Genomic DNA, 26,936 nt, shown 5'->3' on the forward strand with positions numbered 1-26,936 from the left:
CTGTATGGGTCTGTAAATAGTGAGAATGCCACGAGATGGGCCTGTAAATAGTTAGAAGGACACGAGATGGGTCTGTAAATAGTGAGAAGGACACTTGAGGGGCCTGTAAATAATGAGAAAGAGACGAGATGGGCCTCTAAATAGTGAGAAGGACACGAGATGGGTCTATAAATAGTGAGAAGGACACGAGATGGGCCTGTAAATAGTGAGAAAGACACGAGGTTTGTCTGTAAATAGTGAGAAGGATACAAAATGGATCTCCTGCATGGAATGGATCTGTGAATAGTGAGAAGGACAAGAGATGTGTCTTTAAATACTGAGAAGGACACCAGATGGGTCTCCTGCTCTGTATGGGTCTGTAAATAGTGAGGACACGTGATGGGTTTGTAAATAGTGAGAAGGACTCGAGATTGGTCTGTAAATAGTGAGAAGGACACGTGATGGGTTTGTAAATAGTGAGAAGGACACGAGATGGGTCTGTAAATAGTGAGAAGGATAAGAGATGGTTATGTAAATAGTGCGAAGGACACGAGATGGGTCTCCTGCAGTGTATGGGGCTGTAAATAGTGAGAAGGCCACGAGATGGGTCTGTAAATAGTCAGAAGGAGACGAGATGGGCCTGTAAACAGTGAGAAGGACACTAGATGGGTCTGTAAATAGTGAGAAAGATACGAGATGTGCCTGAAAATAGTGCGAAGGACACGAGATTAGTCTCCCGCACTGTATGGGTCTGTAAATACTGAGAAGGCCACGAGATGGGTATGTAAATAGTGAGAATGACACGAGATGGGCCTGTAAATAGTGAGAAGGATACAAAATGGGTCTCCTGCACTGTATGGGCCTGGAAATAGTCAGAAGGACAAGAGATGTGTCTGCAAATACTGAGAAGGACACCAGATGGGTCTCCTGCTCTGTATGGGTCTGTGAATAGTGAGAAGGACACGTGATGGGTTTGTAAATAGTGAGAAGGTCACGAGATTGGTCTGTAAATAGTGAGAAGCACACGTGATGGGTTTGTAAATAGTGAGAAGGACACGAGATTGGTCTGTAAATAGTGAGAAGGAGACAAGATGGGTTGTAAATAGTGAGAAGGACACGAGATGGGTCTGTAAATACTGAGAAGGATACGAGATGGGTCTCCTGCACTGTATGGGTCTGTAAATAGTGAGAAGGCCACGAGATGGTTCTCCTGCACTGTATGGGTCTGTAAATACTGAGAAGGCCACGAGATGAGTCTGTAAATAGTAAGAAGGACAGCAGATGGGTTTGTAAATAGTGAGATGGACGCGAGCTGGGACTGTAAATAGTAAGAAGGACACGAGATGGGTCTGTAAATAGTGAGAAGGACACAAGATGGGATTCCTGCACTGTAAGGGTCTGTAAATAGTTAGAAGGCCATGTGATCGGTCTGTATATAGTGAGAAGGAGACGAGATGGGCCTGTAAATAGTGAGAAGGACACGAGATGTGTCTCCTGCACTGTATGGGTCTGTAAATAGTGAGAAGGACACGAGATGGGTCTCCTGCACTGTATGGGTCTGTAAATAGTGAGAAGGTCATGAGATGGGTCTCCTGCACTGTATGGGTCTGCAAATAGTGAGAAGGAAAAGAGATGGGTCTGTAAATAGTGAGAAGGACACGAGATGTGTCTGTAAATAGTGAGAATGACACCAGATGGGTCTGCAAATACTGAGAAGGACACCAGATGTGTCTCCTGCTCTTTATGGGTCTGTAAATAGTAAGAAGGACAGGAGATGGGTCTGTAAATAGTGAGAAGGACACAAGATGGGTCTCCTGCACTGTATGGGTCTGCAAATAGTGAGAAGGACAAGAGATGTGTCTGTAAATAGTGAGAAGGAAACAGGATGGGTATGTAAATTCTGAGAAGGGCACCAGATGGGTCTCCTGCTCTGTATGGGTCTGTGAATAGTGAGAAGGACACAAGATGAGTCTCCTGCACTGTATGTGTCTGTAAATAGTGATAAGGCCACGAGATGGGTCTCCGGCACTCTATGGGTCAGTAAATAGTGAGAATGTCACGAGATGGGTCTGTAAATAGTAAGAAGGACAGGAGAAGGGTCTGTAAATAGTGAGAACGACACGAGATGGTCCTGTAAATAGTTAGAAGGACCCGAGATGGGTCTGTAAATAGTGAGAAGGATACAAAATGGGTCTCCTGCACTGTATGGGTCTGCAAATAGTGAGAAGGACAAGAGATGTGTCTGTAAATAGTGAGAAGGAAACAGGATGGGTATGTAAATACTGAGAAGGACACCAGATGGGTCTCCTGCTCTGTATGGGTCTGTGAATAGTGAGAAGGACAAGTGATGGGTTTCTAAATAGTGAGAAGGTCACGAGATTGGTCTGTAAATAGTGAGAAGGACACGTGATGGGTTTGTAAATAGTGAGAAGGTCACGAGATTGGTCTGTAAATAGTGAGAAGGAGACAAGATGGGTTGTAAATAGTGAGAAGGACACGAGATGGGTCTGTAAATACTGAGAAGGATACGAGATGGGTCTCCTGCACTGTATGGGTCTGTAAATAGTGAGAAGGCCACGAGATGGTTCTCCTGCACTGTATGGGTCTGTAAATACTGAGAAGGCCACGAGATGAGTCTGTAAATAGTAAGAAGGACAGCAGATGGGTTTGTAAATAGTGAGATGGACGCGAGCTGGGACTGTAAATAGTAAGAAGGACACGAGATGGGTCTGTAAATAGTGAGAAGGACACAAGATGGGATTCCTGCACTGTAAGGGTCTGTAAATAGTTAGAAGGCCATGTGATCGGTCTGTATATAGTGAGAAGGAGACGAGATGGGCCTGTAAATAGTGAGAAGGACACGAGATGTGTCTCCTGCACTGTATGGGTCTGTAAATAGTGAGAAGGACACGAGATGGGTCTCCTGCACTGTATGGGTCTGTAAATAGTGAGAAGGTCATGAGATGGGTCTCCTGCACTGTATGGGTCTGCAAATAGTGAGAAGGAAAAGAGATGGGTCTGTAAATAGTGAGAAGGACACGAGATGTGTCTGTAAATAGTGAGAATGACACCAGATGGGTCTGCAAATACTGAGAAGGACACCAGATGTGTCTCCTGCTCTTTATGGGTCTGTAAATAGTAAGAAGGACAGGAGATGGGTCTGTAAATAGTGAGAAGGACACAAGATGGGTCTCCTGCACTGTATGGGTCTGCAAATAGTGAGAAGGACAAGAGATGTGTCTGTAAATAGTGAGAAGGAAACAGGATGGGTATGTAAATACTGAGAAGGGCACCAGATGGGTCTCCTGCTCTGTATGGGTCTGTGAATAGTGAGAAGGACAAGTGATGGGTTTCTAAATAGTGAGAAGGTCACGAGATTGGTCTGTAAATACTGAGAAGGAGACGAGATGGGTTGTAAATAGTGAGAAGGACAAGAGATGGGTCTGTAAATACTGAGAAGGATACGAGATGGGTCTCCTGCACTGTATGGGTCTGTAAATAGTGAGAAGGCCACGAGATGGTTCTCCTGCACTGTTTGGGTCTGTAAATACTGAGATGGCCACGAGATGAGTCTGTAAATAGTAAGAAGGACAGCAGATGGGTTTGTAAATTGTGAGATGGACACGAGCTGGGACTGTAAATAGTAAGAAGGACACGAGATGGGTCTGTAAATAGTGAGAAGGACACAAGATGGGATTCCTGCACTGTAAGGGTCTGTAAATAGTGAGAAGACCACGTGATTGGTCTGTATATAGTGAGAAGGAGACGAGATGGGCCTGTAAATAGTGAGAAGGACACGAGATGGGTCTCCTGCACTGTATGGGTCTGTAAATAGTGAGAAGGACACAAGATGAGTCTCCTGCACTGTATGTGTCTGTAAATAGTGATAAGGCCACGAGATGGGTCTCCGGCACTCTATGGGTCAGTAAATAGTGAGAATGTCACGAGATGGGTCTGTAAATAGTAAGAAGGACAGGAGAAGGGTCTGTAAATAGTGAGAACGACACGAGATGGTCCTGTAAATAGTTAGAAGGACCCGAGATGGGTCTGTAAATAGTGAGAAGGATACAAAATGGGTCTCCTGCACTGTATGGGTCTGCAAATAGTGAGAAGGACAAGAGATGTGTCTGTAAATAGTGAGAAGGAAACAGGATGGGTATGTAAATACTGAGAAGGACACCAGATGGGTCTCCTGCTCTGTATGGGTCTGTGAATAGTGAGAAGGACAAGTGATGGGTTTCTAAATAGTGAGAAGGTCACGAGATTGGTCTGTAAATAGTGAGAAGGACACGTGATGGGTTTGTAAATAGTGAGAAGGTCACGAGATTGGTCTGTAAATAGTGAGAAGCACACGTGATGGGTTTGTAAATAGTGAGAAGGACACGAGAAGTGTCTGTAGATAGTGAGAAGGCCATGAGATGGGTCTCCTGCACTGTATGGGCCTGTAAATAGTGAGAAGGACACGAGATGGGTCTGTGAATAGTGAGAAGGGTACGAGATGAGTCTGTAAATAGTGCGAAGGACACGAGATGGGTCTCATGTACTGTATGTGTCTGTAAATAGTGAGAAGACCACGAGATGGGTCTCCTGCACTGTATGGGTCTGTAAATAGTGAGAAGGACACGAGATGGGTCTCCTGCTCTGTATGGGTCTGTAAGTAGTGAGAAGGTCATGAGATGTGTCTCCTGCACTGTATGGGTCTGTAAATAGTGAAAAGGTCACGTGATGGGTCTGTAAATAATTAGAAGGACACGTGATGAGTCTGTAAATAGTGAGAAGGACACGAGATGCATGTCCTGCTCTGTATGGGTTTTTAAATTGTGAGGAGAAGGCGAAATGGGTCTGTAAATAGCGAGAAGGACACGAGATGGGTATCCTGCACTGTATGGGTGTGTAAATCGTGAGAAGAATACGAGATGGGTATGTAAATAGTGAGAAGGACACGTGATGGGTTTGTAAATAGTGAGAAGGACACGAGATTGGTCTGTAAATGGTGAGCAGGAGACAAGATGGGCCTGTAAGTAGTGAGAAGGACACAAGATGTGTCTCCTGCACTGCATGGGTCTGTAAATAGTGAGAAGTTCACGAGATGGGTTTCCTGCACTGTATGGGTCTGTAAATAGTGAGAATGCCACGAGATGTGTCTGTAAATAGTAAGAAGGACACGAGATGGGTCTGTAAATAGTGAGAGGGATACAAAATGGGTCTCCTGTACTGTATGGGTCTGCATTTAGTGAGAAGGACAGGAGATGGGTCTCCTGCACTGTATGGGTCTGTAACTAGTCAGAAGGATACAAGATGGGTCTACTGCACTGTATAGGTCTGCAAATAGTGAGAAGGCCAGGAGATTTATCTCCTGCACTGTATGGGTCTTTAAATAGTGAGAAGACCATGAGATGCACTTCCAGCTCCGCATGTGTTTGTAAATATTAAGAAGGACACGAGATGTGTCAGTAAATAGTGAGAAGAACACCAGATGTGTCTGCAAATACTGAGAAGGACAAAACATGTGCCTCCTGCTCTGTATGGGTCTGTAAATAGTGAGACAGACACGTGTTGGGTTTGTAAATAGTGAGAAGGACACGATAATGGTCTGTAAATACTGAGAAGGAGACAAGATGGGCCTGTAAATAGTGAGAAGGACACGAGATGGGCCTGTAAACAGTGAGAAGGACACGAGATGGGTCTGTAAATTGTGAGAAGGACACAACATGCATCTCCTGCAAAGTCTCCTGCACTGTATGGGTCTGTAAACAGTGATATGGCCATGAGTTCGGTCTCCTGCACTGTATGGGTCTGTAAATAGTGAGAAGACCATGAGATGGGTCTCCTGTACTGTATGGGGCTGTAAATAGTGAGAAGGCCAAGAGATGGGTCTGTAAATAGTGAGAATGACACGAGATGGGCCTGTAAATAGTGAGAAGGACACGAGATGGGTCTGTAAATGGTTAGAAGGATACAAAATGGGTCTCCTGCACTGTATGGGGCTGTAAATACTGAGAAGGCCACGAGATGGGTCTGTGAATAGTGAGAAGGAGACGAGATGGGCCTGTAGATAGTGAGAAGGACACGAGATGGGTCTGTAAATAGTGAGAAGTATACGAGATGGGTCTGTAAATAGTGCGAAGGACACGAGATGGGTCTCCTGCACTGTATGGGTCTGCAAATAGTGAGAAGGACAAGAGGTGTGTCTGTAAATAGTGAGAAGGATACCAGATGGGTCTGCAAATACTGAGAAGGACACGAGATGGGTCTCCTGCACTGTATGGGTCTGCATATAGTCAGAAGGACAAGAGATGAGTCTGTAAATTGTGAGAAGGACACAGGATGGGTATGTAAATACTGAGAAGGAGACCAGATAGGTCTCCTTCTCTGTATGGGTCTGTGAATAGTGAGAAGGACACGTGATGGGTTTGTAAATAGTGAGAAGGACACGATATTGGTCTGTAAATACTGAGAAGGAGACAAGATGGGCCTGTAAATAGTGAGAGGGACACGGGATGGGCCTGAAAATAGTGAGAAGGAGACGAGATGGGTCTCCTGCACTTTGTGGGTCGTAAATAGTGAGAAGGTCATGAGATGGGTCTCCTGCACTGTATGGGTCTGTAAACAGTGATATGGCCACGAGTTCGGTCTCCTGCACTGTATGGGTCTGTAAATAGTGAGAATGCCACGAGATGGGCCTGTAAATAGTTAGAAGGACACGAGATGGGTCTGTAAATAGTGAGAAGGACACTTGAGGGGCCTGTAAATAATGAGAAAGAGACGAGATGGGCCTCTAAATAGTGAGAAGGACACGAGATGGGTCTATAAATAGTGAGAAGGACACGAGATGGGCCTGTAAATAGTGAGAAAGACACGAGGTTTGTCTGTAAATAGTGAGAAGGATACAAAATGGATCTCCTGCATGGAATGGATCTGTGAATAGTGAGAAGGACAAGAGATGTGTCTTTAAATACTGAGAAGGACACCAGATGGGTCTCCTGCTCTGTATGGGTCTGTAAATAGTGAGGACACGTGATGGGTTTGTAAATAGTGAGAAGGACTCGAGATTGGTCTGTAAATAGTGAGAAGGACACGTGATGGGTTTGTAAATAGTGAGAAGGACACGAGATGGGTCTGTAAATAGTGAGAAGGATAAGAGATGGTTATGTAAATAGTGCGAAGGACACGAGATGGGTCTCCTGCAGTGTATGGGGCTGTAAATAGTGAGAAGGCCACGAGATGGGTCTGTAAATAGTCAGAAGGAGACGAGATGGGCCTGTAAACAGTGAGAAGGACACTAGATGGGTCTGTAAATAGTGAGAAAGATACGAGATGTGCCTGAAAATAGTGCGAAGGACACGAGATTAGTCTCCTGCACTGTATGGGTCTGTAAATACTGAGAAGGCCACGAGATGGGTATGTAAATAGTGAGAATGACACGAGATGGGCCTGTAAATAGTGAGAAGGATACAAAATGGGTCTCCTGCACTGTATGGGCCTGGAAATAGTCAGAAGGACAAGAGATGTGTCTGCAAATACTGAGAAGGACACCAGATGGGTCTCCTGCTCTGTATGGGTCTGTGAATAGTGAGAAGGACACGTGATGGGTTTGTAAATAGTGAGAAGGACACGAGATTGGTCTGTAAATTGTGAGAAGGAGACGAGATGGGCTTGTAAATAGTGAGAAGGACACGAGATGGGTCTGTAAATAGTGAGAAAGTCAACGAGATGGGTCTCCTGCACTGTCTGGGTCTGTAAATAGTGAGACGGCCACGCGATGCACTTCCAGCTGTGTATGGGTTTGTAAATATTGAGAAGGACACGAGAAGTGTCTGTAGATAGTGAGAAGGCCATGAGATGGGTCTCCTGCACTGTATGGGCCTGTAAATAGTGAGAAGGACACGAGATGGGTCTGTGAATAGTGAGAAGGGTACGAGATGAGTCTGTAAATAGTGCGAAGGACACGAGATGGGTCTCATGTACTGTATGTGTCTGTAAATAGTGAGAAGACCACGAGATGGGTCTCCTGCACTGTATGGGTCTGTAAATAGTGAGAAGGACACGAGATGGGTCTCCTGCTCTGTATGGGTCTGTAAGTAGTGAGAAGGTCATGAGATGTGTCTCCTGCACTGTATGGGTCTGTAAATAGTGAAAAGGTCACGTGATGGGTCTGTAAATAATTAGAAGGACACGTGATGGGTCTGTAAATAGTGAGAAGGACACGAGATGCATGTCCTGCTCTGTATGGGTTTTTAAATTGTGAGGAGAAGGCGAAATGGGTCTGTAAATAGCGAGAAGGACACGAGATGGGTATCCTGCACTGTATGGGTGTGTAAATCGTGAGAAGAATACGAGATGGGTATGTAAATAGTGAGAAGGACACGTGATGGGTTTGTAAATAGTGAGAAGGACACGAGATTGGTCTGTAAATGGTGAGTAGGAGACGAGATGGGCCTGTAAGTAGTGAGAAGGACACGAGATGTGTCTCCTGCACTGCATGGGTCTGTAAATAGTGAGAAGTTCACGAGATGGGTTTCCTGCACTGTATGGGTCTGTAAATAGTGAGAATGCCACGAGATGTGTCTGTAAATAGTAAGAAGGACACGAGATGGGTCTGTAAATAGTGAGAGGGATACAAAATGGGTCTCCTGTACTGTATGGGTCTGCATTTAGTGAGAAGGACAGGAGATGGGTCTCCTGCACTGTATGGGTCTGTAACTAGTCAGAAGGATACAAGATGGGTCTACTGCACTGTATAGGTCTGCAAATAGTGAGAAGGCCAGGAGATTTATCTCCTGCACTGTATGGGTCTTTAAATAGTGAGAAGGCCATGAGATGCACTTCCAGCTCCGCATGTGTTTGTAAATATTAAGAAGGACACGAGATGTGTCAGTAAATAGTGAGAAGAACACCAGATGTGTCTGCAAATACTGAGAAGGACAAAACATGGGCCTCCTGCTCTGTATGGGTCTGTAAATAGTGAGACAGACACGTGTTGGGTTTGTAAATAGTGAGAAGGACACGAGATGGGCCTGTAAACAGTGAGAAGGACACGAGATGGGTCTGTAAATTGTGAGAAGGACACAACATGCATCTCCTGCAAAGTCTCCTGCACTGTATGGGTCTGTAAACAGTGATATGGCCATGAGTTCGGTCTCCTGCACTGTATGGGGCTGTAAATAGTGAGAAGGCCAAGAGATGGGTCTGTAAATAGTGAGAATGACACGAGATGGGCCTGTAAATAGTGAGAAGGACACGAGATGGGTCTGTAAATGGTTAGAAGGATACAAAATGGGTCTCCTGCACTGTATGGGGCTGTAAATACTGAGAAGGCCACGAGATGGGTCTGTGAATAGTGAGAAGGAGACGAGATGGGCCTGTAGATAGTGAGAAGGACACGAGATGGGTCTGTAAATAGTGAGAAGTATACGAGATGGGTCTGTAAATAGTGCGAAGGACACGAGATGGGTCTCCTGCACTGTATGGGTCTGCAAATAGTGAGAAGGACAAGAGGTGTGTCTGTAAATAGTGAGAAGGATACCAGATGGGTCTGCAAATACTGAGAAGGACACGAGATGGGTCTCCTGCACTGTATGGGTCTGCATATAGTCAGAAGGACAAGAGATGAGTCTGTAAATTGTGAGAAGGACACAGGATGGGTATGTAAATACTGAGAAGGAGACCAGATAGGTCTCCTTCTCTGTATGGGTCTGTGAATAGTGAGAAGGACACGTGATGGGTTTGTAAATAGTGAGAAGGACACGATATTGGTCTGTAAATACTGAGAAGGAGACAAGATGGGCCTGTAAATAGTGAGAGGGACACGGGATGGGCCTGAAAATAGTGAGAAGGAGACGAGATGGGTCTCCTGCACTGTGTGGGTCGTAAATAGTGAGAAGGTCATGAGATGGGTCTCCTGCACTGTATGGGTCTGTAAACAGTGATATGGCCACGAGTTCGGTCTCCTGCACTGTATGGGTCTGTAAATAGTGAGAATGCCACGAGATGGGCCTGTAAATAGTTAGAAGGACACGAGATGGGTCTGTAAATAGTGAGAAGGACACTTGAGGGGCCTGTAAATAATGAGAAAGAGAGGAGATGGGCCTCTAAATAGTGAGAAGGACACGAGATGGGTCTATAAATAGTGAGAAGGACACGAGATGGGCCTGTAAATAGTGAGAAAGACACGAGATGTGTCTGTAAATAGTGAGAAGGATACAAAATGGATCTCCTGCATGGAATGGATCTGTGAATAGTGAGAAGGACAAGAGATGTGTCTTTAAATACTGAGAAGGACACCAGATGGGTCTCCTGCTCTGTATGGGTCTGTAAATAGTGAGGACACGTGATGGGTTTGTAAATAGTGAGAAGGACTCGAGATTGGTCTGTAAATAGTGAGAAGGACACGTGATGGGTTTGTAAATAGTGAGAAGGACACGAGATGGGTCTGTAAATAGTGAGAAGGATAAGAGATGGTTATGTAAATAGTGCGAAGGACACGAGATGGGTCTCCTGCAGTGTATGGGGCTGTAAATAGTGAGAAGGCCACGAGATGGGTCTGTAAATAGTCAGAAGGAGACGAGATGGGCCTGTAAACAGTGAGAAGGACACTAGATGGGTCTGTAAATAGTGAGAAAGATACGAGATGTGCCTGAAAATAGTGCGAAGGACACGAGATGAGTCTCCTGCACTGTATGGGTCTGTAAATACTGAGAAGGCCACGAGATGGGTATGTAAATAGTGAGAATGACACGAGATGGGCCTGTAAATAGTGAGAAGGATACAAAATGGGTCTCCTGCACTGTATGGGCCTGGAAATAGTCAGAAGGACAAGAGATGTGTCTGCAAATACTGAGAAGGACACCAGATGGGTCTCCTGCTCTGTATGGGTCTGTGAATAGTGAGAAGGACACGTGATGGGTTTGTAAATAGTGAGAAGGACACGAGATTGGTCTGTAAATTGTGAGAAGGAGACGAGATGGGCTTGTAAATAGTGAGAAGGACACGAGATGGGTCTGTAAATAGTGAGAAAGTCAACGAGATGGGTCTCCTGCACTGTATGGGTCTGTAAATAGTGAGACGGCCACGCGATGCACTTCCAGCTGTGTATGGGTTTGTAAATATTGAGAAGGACACGAGAAGTGTCTGTAGATAGTGAGAAGGCCATGAGATGGGTCTCCTGCACTGTATGGGCCTGTAAATAGTGAGAAGGACACGAGATGGGTCTGTGAATAGTGAGAAGGGTACGAGATGAGTCTGTAAATAGTGCGAAGGACACGAGATGGGTCTCATGTACTGTATGTGTCTGTAAATAGTGAGAAGACCACGAGATGGGTCTCCTGCACTGTATGGGTCTGTAAATAGTGAGAAGGACACGAGATGGGTCTCCTGCTCTGTATGGGTCTGTAAGTAGTGAGAAGGTCATGAGATGTGTCTCCTGCACTGTATGGGTCTGTAAATAGTGAAAAGGTCACGTGATGGGTCTGTAAATAATTAGAAGGACACGTGATGGGTCTGTAAATAGTGAGAAGGACACGAGATGCATGTCCTGCTCTGTATGGGTTTTTAAATTGTGAGGAGAAGGCGAAATGGGTCTGTAAATAGCGAGAAGGACACGAGATGGGTATCCTGCACTGTATGGGTGTGTAAATCGTGAGAAGAATACGAGATGGGTATGTAAATAGTGAGAAGGACACGTGATGGGTTTGTAAATAGTGAGAAGGACACGAGATTGGTCTGTAAATGGTGAGTAGGAGACGAGATGGGCCTGTAAGTAGTGAGAAGGACACGAGATGTGTCTCCTGCACTGCATGGGTCTGTAAATAGTGAGAAGTTCACGAGATGGGTTTCCTGCACTGTATGGGTCTGTAAATAGTGAGAATGCCACGAGATGTGTCTGTAAATAGTAAGAAGGACACGAGATGGGTCTGTAAATAGTGAGAGGGATACAAAATGGGTCTCCTGTACTGTATGGGTCTGCATTTAGTGAAAAGGACAGGAGATGGGTCTCCTGCACTGTATGGGTCTGTAACTAGTCAGAAGGATACAAGATGGGTCTACTGCACTGTATAGGTCTGCAAATAGTGAGAAGGCCATGAGATGCACTTCCAGCTCCGCATGTGTTTGTAAATATTAAGAAGGACACGAGATGTGTCAGTAAATAGTGAGAAGAACACCAGATGTGTCTGCAAATACTGAGAAGGACAAAACATGTGTCTCCTGCTCTGTATGGGTCTGTAAATAGTGAGACAGACACGTGTTGGGTTTGTAAATAGTGAGAAGGACACGATAATGGTCTGTAAATACTGAGAAGGAGACAAGATGGGCCTGTAAATAGTGAGAAGGACACGAGATGGGCCTGTAAACAGTGAGAAGGACACGAGATGGGTCTGTGAATAGTGAGAAGGAGACGAGATGCGCTTGTAAATAGTGAGAAGGACAGTGAGATGGGTCTGTAAATACTGAGAAGGAGACGAGATGGGTCTCCTGCACTGTGTGGGTCGTAAATAGTGAGAAGGTCATGAGATGGGTCTCCTGCACTGTATGGGTCTGTAAACAGTGATATGGCCACGAGTTCGGTCTCCTGCACTGTATGGGTCTGTAAATAGTGAGAATGCCACGAGATGGGCCTGTAAATAGTTAGAAGGACACGAGATGGGTCTGTAAATAGTGAGAAGGACACTTGAGGGGCCTGTAAATAATGAGAAAGAGAGGAGATGGGCCTCTAAATAGTGAGAAGGACACGAGATGGGTCTATAAATAGTGAGAAGGACACGAGATGGGCCTGTAAATAGTGAGAAAGACACGAGATGTGTCTGTAAATAGTGAGAAGGATACAAAATGGATCTCCTGCATGGAATGGATCTGTGAATAGTGAGAAGGACAAGAGATGTGTCTTTAAATACTGAGAAGGACACCAGATGGGTCTCCTGCTCTGTATGGGTCTGTAAATAGTGAGGACACGTGATGGGTTTGTAAATAGTGAGAAGGACTCGAGATTGGTCTGTAAATAGTGAGAAGGACACGTGATGGGTTTGTAAATAGTGAGAAGGACACGAGATGGGTCTGTAAATAGTGAGAAGGATAAGAGATGGTTATGTAAATAGTGCGAAGGACACGAGATGGGTCTCCTGCAGTGTATGGGGCTGTAAATAGTGAGAAGGCCACGAGATGGGTCTGTAAATAGTCAGAAGGAGACGAGATGGGCCTGTAAACAGTGAGAAGGACACTAGATGGGTCTGTAAATAGTGAGAAAGATACGAGATGTGCCTGAAAATAGTGCGAAGGACACGAGATGAGTCTCCTGCACTGTATGGGTCTGTAAATACTGAGAAGGCCACGAGATGGGTATGTAAATAGTGAGAATGACACGAGATGGGCCTGTAAATAGTGAGAAGGATACAAAATGGGTCTCCTGCACTGTATGGGCCTGGAAATAGTCAGAAGGACAAGAGATGTGTCTGCAAATACTGAGAAGGACACCAGATGGGTCTCCTGCTCTGTATGGGTCTGTGAATAGTGAGAAGGACACGTGATGGGTTTGTAAATAGTGAGAAGGACACGAGATTGGTCTGTAAATTGTGAGAAGGAGACGAGATGGGCTTGTAAATAGTGAGAAGGACACGAGATGGGTCTGTAAATAGTGAGAAAGTCAACGAGATGGGTCTCCTGCACTGTATGGGTCTGTAAATAGTGAGACGGCCACGCGATGCACTTCCAGCTGTGTATGGGTTTGTAAATATTGAGAAGGACACGAGAAGTGTCTGTAGATAGTGAGAAGGCCATGAGATGGGTCTCCTGCACTGTATGGGCCTGTAAATAGTGAGAAGGACACGAGATGGGTCTGTGAATAGTGAGAAGGGTACGAGATGAGTCTGTAAATAGTGCGAAGGACACGAGATGGGTCTCATGTACTGTATGTGTCTGTAAATAGTGAGAAGACAACGAGATGGGTCTCCTGCACTGTATGGGTCTGTAAATAGTGAGAAGGACACGAGATGGGTCTCCTGCTCTGTATGGGTCTGTAAGTAGTGAGAAGGTCATGAGATGTGTCTCCTGCACTGTATGGGTCTGTAAATAGTGAAAAGGTCACGTGATGGGTCTGTAAATAATTAGAAGGACACGTGATGGGTCTGTAAATAGTGAGAAGGACACGAGATGCATGTCCTGCTCTGTATGGGTTTTTAAATTGTGAGGAGAAGGCGAAATGGGTCTGTAAATAGCGAGAAGGACACGAGATGGGTATCCTGCACTGTATGGGTGTGTAAATCGTGAGAAGAATACGAGATGGGTATGTAAATAGTGAGAAGGACACGTGATGGGTTTGTAAATAGTGAGAAGGACACGAGATTGGTCTGTAAATGGTGAGTAGGAGACGAGATGGGCCTGTAAGTAGTGAGAAGGACACGAGATGTGTCTCCTGCACTGCATGGGTCTGTAAATAGTGAGAAGTTCACGAGATGGGTTTCCTGCACTGTATGGGTCTGTAAATAGTGAGAATGCCACGAGATGTGTCTGTAAATAGTAAGAAGGACACGAGATGGGTCTGTAAATAGTGAGAGGGATACAAAATGGGTCTCCTGTACTGTATGGGTCTGTAAATAGTGAGAATGCCACGAGATGGGCCTGTAAATAGTTAGAAGGACACGAGATGGGTCTGTAAATAGTGAGAAGGACACTTGAGGGGCCTGTAAATAATGAGAAAGAGAGGAGATGGGCCTCTAAATAGTGAGAAGGACACGAGATGGGTCTATAAATAGTGAGAAGGACACGAGATGGGCCTGTAAATAGTGAGAAAGACACGAGATGTGTCTGTAAATAGTGAGAAGGATACAAAATGGATCTCCTGCATGGAATGGATCTGTGAATAGTGAGAAGGACAAGAGATGTGTCTTTAAATACTGAGAAGGACACCAGATGGGTCTCCTGCTCTGTATGGGTCTGTAAATAGTGAGGACACGTGATGGGTTTGTAAATAGTGAGAAGGACTCGAGATTGGTCTGTAAATAGTGAGAAGGACACGTGATGGGTTTGTAAATAGTGAGAAGGACACGAGATGGGTCTGTAAATAGTGAGAAGGATAAGAGATGGTTATGTAAATAGTGCGAAGGACACGAGATGGGTCTCCTGCAGTGTATGGGGCTGTAAATAGTGAGAAGGCCACGAGATGGGTCTGTAAATAGTCAGAAGGAGACGAGATGGGCCTGTAAACAGTGAGAAGGACACTAGATGGGTCTGTAAATAGTGAGAAAGATACGAGATGTGCCTGAAAATAGTGCGAAGGACACGAGATGAGTCTCCTGCACTGTATGGGTCTGTAAATACTGAGAAGGCCACGAGATGGGTATGTAAATAGTGAGAATGACACGAGATGGGCCTGTAAATAGTGAGAAGGATACAAAATGGGTCTCCTGCACTGTATGGGCCTGGAAATAGTCAGAAGGACAAGAGATGTGTCTGCAAATACTGAGAAGGACACCAGATGGGTCTCCTGCTCTGTATGGGTCTGTGAATAGTGAGAAGGACACGTGATGGGTTTGTAAATAGTGAGAAGGACACGAGATTGGTCTGTAAATTGTGAGAAGGAGACGAGATGGGCTTGTAAATAGTGAGAAGGACACGAGATGGGTCTGTAAATAGTGAGAAAGTCAACGAGATGGGTCTCCTGCACTGTATGGGTCTGTAAATAGTGAGACGGCCACGCGATGCACTTCCAGCTGTGTATGGGTTTGTAAATATTGAGAAGGACACGAGAAGTGTCTGTAGATAGTGAGAAGGCCATGAGATGGGTCTCCTGCACTGTATGGGCCTGTAAATAGTGAGAAGGACACGAGATGGGTCTGTGAATAGTGAGAAGGGTACGAGATGAGTCTGTAAATAGTGCGAAGGACACGAGATGGGTCTCATGTACTGTATGTGTCTGTAAATAGTGAGAAGACAACGAGATGGGTCTCCTGCACTGTATGGGTCTGTAAATAGTGAGAAGGACACGAGATGGGTCTCCTGCTCTGTATGGGTCTGTAAGTAGTGAGAAGGTCATGAGATGTGTCTCCTGCACTGTATGGGTCTGTAAATAGTGAAAAGGTCACGTGATGGGTCTGTAAATAATTAGAAGGACACGTGATGGGTCTGTAAATAGTGAGAAGGACACGAGATGCATGTCCTGCTCTGTATGGGTTTTTAAATTGTGAGGAGAAGGCGAAATGGGTCTGTAAATAGCGAGAAGGACACGAGATGGGTATCCTGCACTGTATGGGTGTGTAAATCGTGAGAAGAATACGAGATGGGTATGTAAATAGTGAGAAGGACACGTGATGGGTTTGTAAATAGTGAGAAGGACACGAGATTGGTCTGTAAATGGTGAGTAGGAGACGAGATGGGCCTGTAAGTAGTGAGAAGGACACGAGATGTGTCTCCTGCACTGCATGGGTCTGTAAATAGTGAGAAGTTCACGAGATGGGTTTCCTGCACTGTATGGGTCTGTAAATAGTGAGAATGCCACGAGATGTGTCTGTAAATAGTAAGAAGGACACGAGATGGGTCTGTAAATAGTGAGAGGGATACAAAATGGGTCTCCTGTACTGTATGGGTCTGCATTTAGTGAGAAGGACAGGAGATGGGTCTCCTGCACTGTATGGGTCTGTAACTAGTCAGAAGGATACAAGATGGGTCTACTGCACTGTATAGGTCTGCAAATAGTGAGAAGGCCATGAGATGCACTTCCAGCTCCGCATGTGTTTGTAAATATTAAGAAGGACACGAGATGTGTCAGTAAATAGTGAGAAGAACACCAGATGTGTCTGCAAATACTGAGAAGGACAAAACATGTGTCTCCTGCTCTGTATGGGTCTGTAAATAGTGAGACAGACACGTGTTGGGTTTGTAAATAGTGAGAAGGACACGATAATGGTCTGTAAATACTGAGAAGGAGACAAGATGGGCCTGTAAATAGTGAGAAGGACACGAGATGGGCCTGTAAACAGTGAGAAGGACACGAGATGGGTCTGTGAATAGTGAGAAGGAGACGAGATGCGCTTGTAAATAGTGAGAAGGACAGTGAGATGGGTCTGTAAATACTGAGAAGGATACGAGATGGGTCTCCTGCACTGTACGGGTCTGTAAATAGTGAGAAGGCCATGAGATGGGTCTCCTGCACTGTATGGGTTTATAAATACTGAGAAGGCCACGAGATAAGTCTGTAAATAGTAAGAAGGATAGGAGATTGGTCTGTAAATAGTGAGAAGGACACGAGCTGGGCCTGTAAATAGTGAGAAGGACACGAGATGGGTCTGTAAATACTGAGAAGGACACAAGATGGGGCTCCTGTACTGTAAGGGTCTGTAAATAGTGAGAAGGACTTGGGATGTGTCTGTAAATAGTGAGAATGACACCAGATGGGTCTGCAAATACTGAGAAGGACACCAGATGTGTCTCCTGCTCTTTATGGGTCTGTAAATAGCGAGAAGGACACGTGATGGGTCTGCAAATAGTGAGAAGGACACGAGATGCGTCTCCTGCACTGTATGCGTCTGTAAATAGTGAGAATGCCATGAGATGGATCTGTAAATAGTAAGAAGGACAGGAGATGTGTCTGTAAATAGTGAGAACGACACGAGATGGGCCTGTAAATAGTTAGAAGGACACAAGATGGGTCTGCAAATAGTGAGAAGGACACCTGATTGGTTTGCAAACAGTGAGAAGGACACGAGATTGGTCTGTAAATAGTGAGAAGGAGATGAGATGGGCCAGTAAATAGTGAGAAGGACATGAGATGGGTCTGTAAATAGTGAGAAGAACACGAGATGGGTCTCCTGCACTGTATGGGTCTGTAAATAGTGGGAAGGGCACAAGATGGGTCTCCTGCACTGTATGGGTCTGTAAATAGCGAGAAGGCCACGTGATGCGTCTGTAAATAGTAAGAAGGACAGGAGATGGGTCTGTAAATAGTGAAAAGGACACGAGCTGGGACTGTAAATAGTGAGAAGGATACAAAATGGGTCTACTGCACTGCATGGGTCTGCAAATAGTGAGAAGGACAAGAGATGGGTCTGTAAATACAGAGAAGGACACCAAATGGGTCTCCTGCTCTGTATGGGTCTGTAAATAGTGAGAGGATACGTGATGGGTTTGTAAATAGTGAGAAGGGCACAGTTCGGTCTGTAATAGTGAGAAAGGGACGAGATGGGCCTGTAAATAGTGAGAAGGACACGAGATGGGCCTGTAAATAGTGAGAAGGACACGAGATGGGACTGTAAATACTGAGAAGGATATGAGATGGGTCTCCTGCACCGTATGGGACTGTAAATAGTGAGAAGTCCACGAGATGGGTCTCCTGCACTGTATGGGTCTGTAAATACTGAGAAGGCCACGAGATGAGTCTGTAAATAGTAAGAAGGACAGGAGATGGGTCTGTAAATAGTGAGAAGGACACGAGCTGGGCCTGTAAATAGTGAGAAGGACACGAGATGTGTCTGTAAATAGTGAGAATGACACCAGATGGGTCTGCAAATACTGAGAAGGACACCAGATGTGTCTCCTGCTCTTTATGGGTCTGTAAATAGTGAGAAGGACACGAGATGGGTCTCTAAATAGTGAGAAGGATACAAAATGGGTGTCCTGCACTGTATGGGTCTGCAAATAGTGGAAGGAAAAGAGATGGGTCTGTAAATAGTGAGAAGGACACAAGATGGGTCTCCTGCACTGTATGGGTCTGTAAATAGTGAGAAGCACAGGAGATGGGTCTGTAAATAGTGAGAAGGACACAAGATGGGTCTCCTGCACTGTATGGGTCTGCAAATAGTGAGAAGGACAAGAGATGTGTCTGTAAATAGTGAGAAGGAAACAGGATGGGTATGTAAATACTGAGAAGGACACCAGATGGGTCTCCTGCTCTGTATGGGTCTGTGAATAGTGAGAAGGACAAGTGATGGGTTTCTAAATAGTGAGAAGGTCACGAGATTGGTCTGTAAATAGTGAGAAGGACACGTGATGGGTTTGTAAATAGTGAGAAGGTCACGAGATTGGTCTGTAAATAGTGAGAAGCACACGTGATGGGTTTGTAAATAGTGAGAAGGACACGAGATTGGTCTGTAAATAGTGAGAAGGAGACAAGATGGGTTGTAAATAGTGAGAAGGACACGAGATGGGTCTGTAAATACTTAGAAGGATACGAGATGGGTCTCCTGCACTGTATGGGTCTGTAAATAGTGAGAAGGCCACGAGATGGTTCTCCTGCACTGTATGGGTCTGTAAATACTGAGAAGGCCACGAGATGAGTCTGTAAATAGTAAGAAGGACAGCAGATGGGTTTGTAAATAGTGAGATGGACACGAGCTGGGACTGTAAATAGTAAGAAGGACACGAGATGGGTCTGTAAATAGTGAGAAGGACACAAGATGGGATTCCTGCACTGTAAGGGTCTGTAAATAGTTAGAAGGCCATGTGATTGGTCTGTATATAGTGAGAAGGAGACGAGATGGGCCTGTAAATAGTGAGAAGGACACGAGATGTGTCTCCTGCACTGTATGGGTCTGTAAATAGTGAGAAGGACACGAGATGGGTCTCCTGCACTGTATGGGTCTGTAAATAGTGAGAAGGTCATGAGATGGGTCTCCTGCACTGTATGGGTCTGCAAATAGTGAGAAGGAAAAGAGATGGGTCTGTAAATAGTGAGAAGGACACGAGATGTGTCTGTAAATAGTGAGAATGACACCAGATGGGTCTGCAAATACTGAGAAGGACACCAGATGTGTCTCCTGCTCTTTATGGGTCTGTAAATAGTGAGAAGGACACAAGATGGGTCTCCTGCACTGTATGGGTCTGTAAATAGTGAGAAGGCCAGGAGATGGGTCTGTAAATAGTAAGAAGGACAGGAGATGGCTCTGTAAATAGTGAGAAGGACACAAGATGGGTCTCCTGCACTGTATGGGTCTGCAAATAGTGAGAAGGACAAGAGATGTGTCTGTAAATAGTGAGAAGGAAACAGGATGGGTATGTAAATACTGAGAAGGGCACCAGATGGGTCTCCTGCTCTGTATGGGTCTGTGAATAGTGAGAAGGACAAGTGATGGGTTTCTAAATAGTGAGAAGGTCACGAGATTGGTCTGTAAATATTGAGAAGGACACGTGATGGGTTTGTAAATAGTGAGAAGGACACGAGATTGGTCTGTAAATACTGAGAAGGAGACGAGATGGGTTGTAAATAGTGAGAAGGACAAGAGATGGGTCTGTAAATACTGAGAAGGATACGAGATGGGTCTCCTGCACTGTATGGGTCTGTAAATAGTGAGAAGGCCACGAGATGGTTCTCCTGCACTGTTTGGGTCTGTAAATACTGAGATGGCCACGAGATGAGTCTGTAAATAGTAAGAAGGACAGCAGATGGGTTTGTAAATTGTGAGATGGACACGAGCTGGGACTGTAAATAGTAAGAAGGACACGAGATGGGTCTGTAAATAGTGAGAAGGACACAAGATGGGATTCCTGCACTGTAAGGGTCTGTAAATAGTGAGAAGACCACGTGATTGGTCTGTATATAGTGAGAAGGAGACGAGATGGGCCTGTAAATAGTGAGAAGGACACGAGATGGGTCTCCTGCACTGTATGGGTCTGTAAATAGTGAGAAGGACACAAGATGAGTCTCCTGCACTGTATGTGTCTGTAAATAGTGATAAGGCCACGAGATGGGTCTCCGGCACTCTATGGGTCAGTAAATAGTGAGAATGTCACGAGATGGGTCTGTAAATAGTAAGAAGGACAGGAGAAGGGTCTGTAAATAGTGAGAACAACAGGAGATGGTCCTGTAAATAGTTAGAAGGACCCGAGATGGGTCTGTAAATAGTGAGAAGGATACAAAATGGGTCTCCTGCACTGTATGGGTCTGCAAATAGTGAGAAGGACAAGAGATGTGTCTGTAAATAGTGAGAAGGAAACAGGATGGGTATGTAAATACTGAGAAGGACACCAGATGGGTCTCCTGCTCTGTATGGGTCTGTGAATAGTGAGAAGGACAAGTGATGGGTTTCTAAATAGTGAGAAGGTCACGAGATTGGTCTGTAAATAGTGAGAAGGACACGTGATGGGTTTGTAAATAGTGAGAAGGTCACGAGATTGGTCTGTAAATAGTGAGAAGCACACGTGATGGGTTTGTAAATAGTGAGAAGGACACGAGATTGGTCTGTAAATAGTGAGAAGGAGACAAGATGGGTTGTAAATAGTGAGAAGGACACGAGATGGGTCTGTAAATACTGAGAAGGATACGAGATGGGTCTCCTGCACTGTATGGGTCTGTAAATAGTGAGAAGGCCACGAGATGGTTCTCCTGCACTGTATGGGTCTGTAAATACTGAGAAGGCCACGAGATGAGTCTGTAAATAGTAAGAAGGACAGCAGATGGGTTTGTAAATAGTGAGATGGACGCGAGCTGGGACTGTAAATAGTAAGAAGGACACGAGATGGGTCTGTAAATAGTGAGAAGGACACAAGATGGGATTCCTGCACTGTAAGGGTCTGTAAATAGTTAGAAGGCCATGTGATCGGTCTGTATATAGTGAGAAGGAGACGAGATGGGCCTGTAAATAGTGAGAAGGACACGAGATGTGTCTCCTGCACTGTATGGGTCTGTAAATAGTGAGAAGGACACGAGATGGGTCTCCTGCACTGTATGGGTCTGTAAATAGTGAGAAGGTCATGAGATGGGTCTCCTGCACTGTATGGGTCTGCAAATAGTGAGAAGGAAAAGAGATGGGTCTGTAAATAGTGAGAAGGACACGAGATGTGTCTGTAAATAGTGAGAATGACACCAGATGGGTCTGCAAATACTGAGAAGGACACCAGATGTGTCTCCTGCTCTTTATGGGTCTGTAAATAGTAAGAAGGACAGGAGATGGGTCTGTAAATAGTGAGAAGGACACAAGATGGGTCTCCTGCACTGTATGGGTCTGCAAATAGTGAGAAGGACAAGAGATGTGTCTGTAAATAGTGAGAAGGAAACAGGATGGGTATGTAAATTCTGAGAAGGGCACCAGATGGGTCTCCTGCTCTGTATGGGTCTGTGAATAGTGAGAAGGACACAAGATGAGTCTCCTGCACTGTATGTGTCTGTAAATAGTGATAAGGCCACGAGATGGGTCTCCGGCACTCTATGGGTCAGTAAATAGTGAGAATGTCACGAGATGGGTCTGTAAATAGTAAGAAGGACAGGAGAAGGGTCTGTAAATAGTGAGAACGACACGAGATGGTCCTGTAAATAGTTAGAAGGACCCGAGATGGGTCTGTAAATAGTGAGAAGGATACAAAATGGGTCTCCTGCACTGTATGGGTCTGCAAATAGTGAGAAGGACAAGAGATGTGTCTGTAAATAGTGAGAAGGAAACAGGATGGGTATGTAAATACTGAGAAGGACACCAGATGGGTCTCCTGCTCTGTATGGGTCTGTGAATAGTGAGAAGGACAAGTGATGGGTTTCTAAATAGTGAGAAGGTCACGAGATTGGTCTGTAAATAGTGAGAAGGACACGTGATGGGTTTGTAAATAGTGAGAAGGTCACGAGATTGGTCTGTAAATAGTGAGAAGCACACGTGATGGGTTTGTAAATAGTGAGAAGGACACGAGATTGGTCTGTAAATAGTGAGAAGGAGACAAGATGGGTTGTAAATAGTGAGAAGGACACGAGATGGGTCTGTAAATACTGAGAAGGATACGAGATGGGTCTCCTGCACTGTATGGGTCTGTAAATAGTGAGAAGGCCACGAGATGGTTCTCCTGCACTGTATGGGTCTGTAAATACTGAGAAGGCCACGAGATGAGTCTGTAAATAGTAAGAAGGACAGCAGATGGGTTTGTAAATAGTGAGATGGACGCGAGCTGGGACTGTAAATAGTAAGAAGGACACGAGATGGGTCTGTAAATAGTGAGAAGGACACAAGATGGGATTCCTGCACTGTAAGGGTCTGTAAATAGTTAGAAGGCCATGTGATCGGTCTGTATATAGTGAGAAGGAGACGAGATGGGCCTGTAAATAGTGAGAAGGACACGAGATGGGTCTCCTGCACTGTATGGGTCTGTAAATAGTGAGAAGGACACGAGATGGGTCTCCTGCACTGTATGGGTCTGTAAATAGTGAGAAGGTCATGAGATGGGTCTCCTGCACTGTATGGGTCTGCAAATAGTGAGAAGGAAAAGAGATGGGTCTGTAAATAGTGAGAAGGACACGAGATGTGTCTGTAAATAGTGAGAATGACACCAGATGGGTCTGCAAATACTGAGAAGGACACCAGATGTGTCTCCTGCTCTTTATGGGTCTGTAAATAGTAAGAAGGACAGGAGATGGGTCTGTAAATAGTGAGAAGGACACAAGATGGGTCTCCTGCACTGTATGGGTCTGCAAATAGTGAGAAGGACAAGAGATGTGTCTGTAAATAGTGAGAAGGAAACAGGATGGGTATGTAAATACTGAGAAGGGCACCAGATGGGTCTCCTGCTCTGTATGGGTCTGTGAATAGTGAGAAGGACAAGTGATGGGTTTCTAAATAGTGAGAAGGTCACGAGATTGGTCTGTAAATACTGAGAAGGAGACGAGATGGGTTGTAAATAGTGAGAAGGACAAGAGATGGGTCTGTAAATACTGAGAAGGATACGAGATGGGTCTCCTGCACTGTATGGGTCTGTAAATAGTGAGAAGGCCACGAGATGGTTCTCCTGCACTGTTTGGGTCTGTAAATACTGAGATGGCCACGAGATGAGTCTGTAAATAGTAAGAAGGACAGCAGATGGGTTTGTAAATTGTGAGATGGACACGAGCTGGGACTGTAAATAGTAAGAAGGACACGAGATGGGTCTGTAAATAGTGAGAAGGACACAAGATGGGATTCCTGCACTGTAAGGGTCTGTAAATAGTGAGAAGACCACGTGATTGGTCTGTATATAGTGAGAAGGAGACGAGATGGGCCTGTAAATAGTGAGAAGGACACGAGATGGGTCTCCTGCACTGTATGGGTCTGTAAATAGTGAGAAGGACACGAGATGGGTCTCCTGCACTGTATGGGTCTGTAAATAGTGAGAAGGTCATGAGATGGGTCTCCTGCACTGTATGGGTCTGCAAATAGTGAGAAGGAAAAGAGATGGGTCTGTAAATAGTGAGAAGGACACGAGATGTGTCTGTAAATAGTGAGAATGACACCAGATGGGTCTGCAAATACTGAGAAGGACACCAGATGTGTCTCCTGCTCTTTATGGGTCTGTAAATAGTAAGAAGGACAGGAGATGGGTCTGTAAATAGTGAGAAGGACACAAGATGGGTCTCCTGCACTGTATGGGTCTGCAAATAGTGAGAAGGACAAGAGATGTGTCTGTAAATAGTGAGAAGGAAACAGGATGGGTATGTAAATACTGAGAAGGGCACCAGATGGGTCTCCTGCTCTGTATGGGTCTGTGAATAGTGAGAAGGACAAGTGATGGGTTTCTAAATAGTGAGAAGGTCACGAGATTGGTCTGTAAATACTGAGAAGGAGACGAGATGGGTTGTAAATAGTGAGAAGGACAAGAGATGGGTCTGTAAATACTGAGAAGGATACGAGATGGGTCTCCTGCACTGTATGGGTCTGTAAATAGTGAGAAGGCCACGAGATGGTTCTCCTGCACTGTTTGGGTCTGTAAATACTGAGATGGCCACGAGATGAGTCTGTAAATAGTAAGAAGGACAGCAGATGGGTTTGTAAATTGTGAGATGGACACGAGCTGGGACTGTAAATAGTAAGAAGGACACGAGATGGGTCTGTAAATAGTGAGAAGGACACAAGATGGGATTCCTGCACTGTAAGGGTCTGTAAATAGTGAGAAGACCACGTGATTGGTCTGTATATAGTGAGAAGGAGACGAGATGGGCCTGTAAATAGTGAGAAGGACACGAGATGGGTCTCCTGCACTGTATGGGTCTGTAAATAGTGAGAAGGACACAAGATGAGTCTCCTGCACTGTATGTGTCTGTAAATAGTGATAAGGCCACGAGATGGGTCTCCGGCACTCTATGGGTCAGTAAATAGTGAGAATGTCACGAGATGGGTCTGTAAATAGTAAGAAGGACAGGAGAAGGGTCTGTAAATAGTGAGAACGACACGAGATGGTCCTGTAAATAGTTAGAAGGACCCGAGATGGGTCTGTAAATAGTGAGAAGGATACAAAATGGGTCTCCTGCACTGTATGGGTCTGCAAATAGTGAGAAGGACAAGAGATGTGTCTGTAAATAGTGAGAAGGAAACAGGATGGGTATGTAAATACTGAGAAGGACACCAGATGGGTCTCCTGCTCTGTATGGGTCTGTGAATAGTGAGAAGGACAAGTGATGGGTTTCTAAATAGTGAGAAGGTCACGAGATTGGTCTGTAAATAGTGAGAAGGACACGTGATGGGTTTGTAAATAGTGAGAAGGTCACGAGATTGGTCTGTAAATAGTGAGAAGCACACGTGATGGGTTTGTAAATAGTGAGAAGGACACGAGATTGGTCTGTAAATAGTGAGAAGGAGACAAGATGGGTTGTAAATAGTGAGAAGGACACGAGATGGGTCTGTAAATACTGAGAAGGATACGAGATGGGTCTCCTGCACTGTATGGGTCTGTAAATAGTGAGAAGGCCACGAGATGGTTCTCCTGCACTGTATGGGTCTGTAAATACTGAGAAGGCCACGAGATGAGTCTGTAAATAGTAAGAAGGACAGCAGATGGGTTTGTAAATAGTGAGATGGACGCGAGCTGGGACTGTAAATAGTAAGAAGGACACGAGATGGGTCTGTAAATAGTGAGAAGGACACAAGATGGGATTCCTGCACTGTAAGGGTCTGTAAATAGTTAGAAGGCCATGTGATCGGTCTGTATATAGTGAGAAGGAGACGAGATGGGCCTGTAAATAGTGAGAAGGACACGAGATGGGTCTCCTGCACTGTATGGGTCTGTAAATAGTGAGAAGGACACGAGATGGGTCTCCTGCACTGTATGGGTCTGTAAATAGTGAGAAGGTCATGAGATGGGTCTCCTGCACTGTATGGGTCTGCAAATAGTGAGAAGGAAAAGAGATGGGTCTGTAAATAGTGAGAAGGACACGAGATGTGTCTGTAAATAGTGAGAATGACACCAGATGGGTCTGCAAATACTGAGAAGGACACCAGATGTGTCTCCTGCTCTTTATGGGTCTGTAAATAGTAAGAAGGACAGGAGATGGGTCTGTAAATAGTGAGAAGGACACAAGATGGGTCTCCTGCACTGTATGGGTCTGCAAATAGTGAGAAGGACAAGAGATGTGTCTGTAAATAGTGAGAAGGAAACAGGATGGGTATGTAAATTCTGAGAAGGGCACCAGATGGGTCTCCTGCTCTGTATGGGTCTGTGAATAGTGAGAAGGACACAAGATGAGTCTCCTGCACTGTATGTGTCTGTAAATAGTGATAAGGCCACGAGATGGGTCTCCGGCACTCTATGGGTCAGTAAATAGTGAGAATGTCACGAGATGGGTCTGTAAATAGTAAGAAGGACAGGAGAAGGGTCTGTAAATAGTGAGAACGACACGAGATGGTCCTGTAAATAGTTAGAAGGACCCGAGATGGGTCTGTAAATAGTGAGAAGGATACAAAATGGGTCTCCTGCACTGTATGGGTCTGCAAATAGTGAGAAGGACAAGAGATGTGTCTGTAAATAGTGAGAAGGAAACAGGATGGGTATGTAAATACTGAGAAGGACACCAGATGGGTCTCCTGCTCTGTATGGGTCTGTGAATAGTGAGAAGGACAAGTGATGGGTTTCTAAATAGTGAGAAGGTCACGAGATTGGTCTGTAAATAGTGAGAAGGACACGTGATGGGTTTGTAAATAGTGAGAAGGTCACGAGATTGGTCTGTAAATAGTGAGAAGCACACGTGATGGGTTTGTAAATAGTGAGAAGGACACGAGATTGGTCTGTAAATAGTGAGAAGGAGACAAGATGGG

The sequence above is a fragment of the Mobula birostris genome, chromosome 6 (assembly GCF_030028105.1).
Source record: "Mobula birostris isolate sMobBir1 chromosome 6, sMobBir1.hap1, whole genome shotgun sequence".
Taxonomy (NCBI): domain Eukaryota; kingdom Metazoa; phylum Chordata; class Chondrichthyes; order Myliobatiformes; family Myliobatidae; genus Mobula; species Mobula birostris.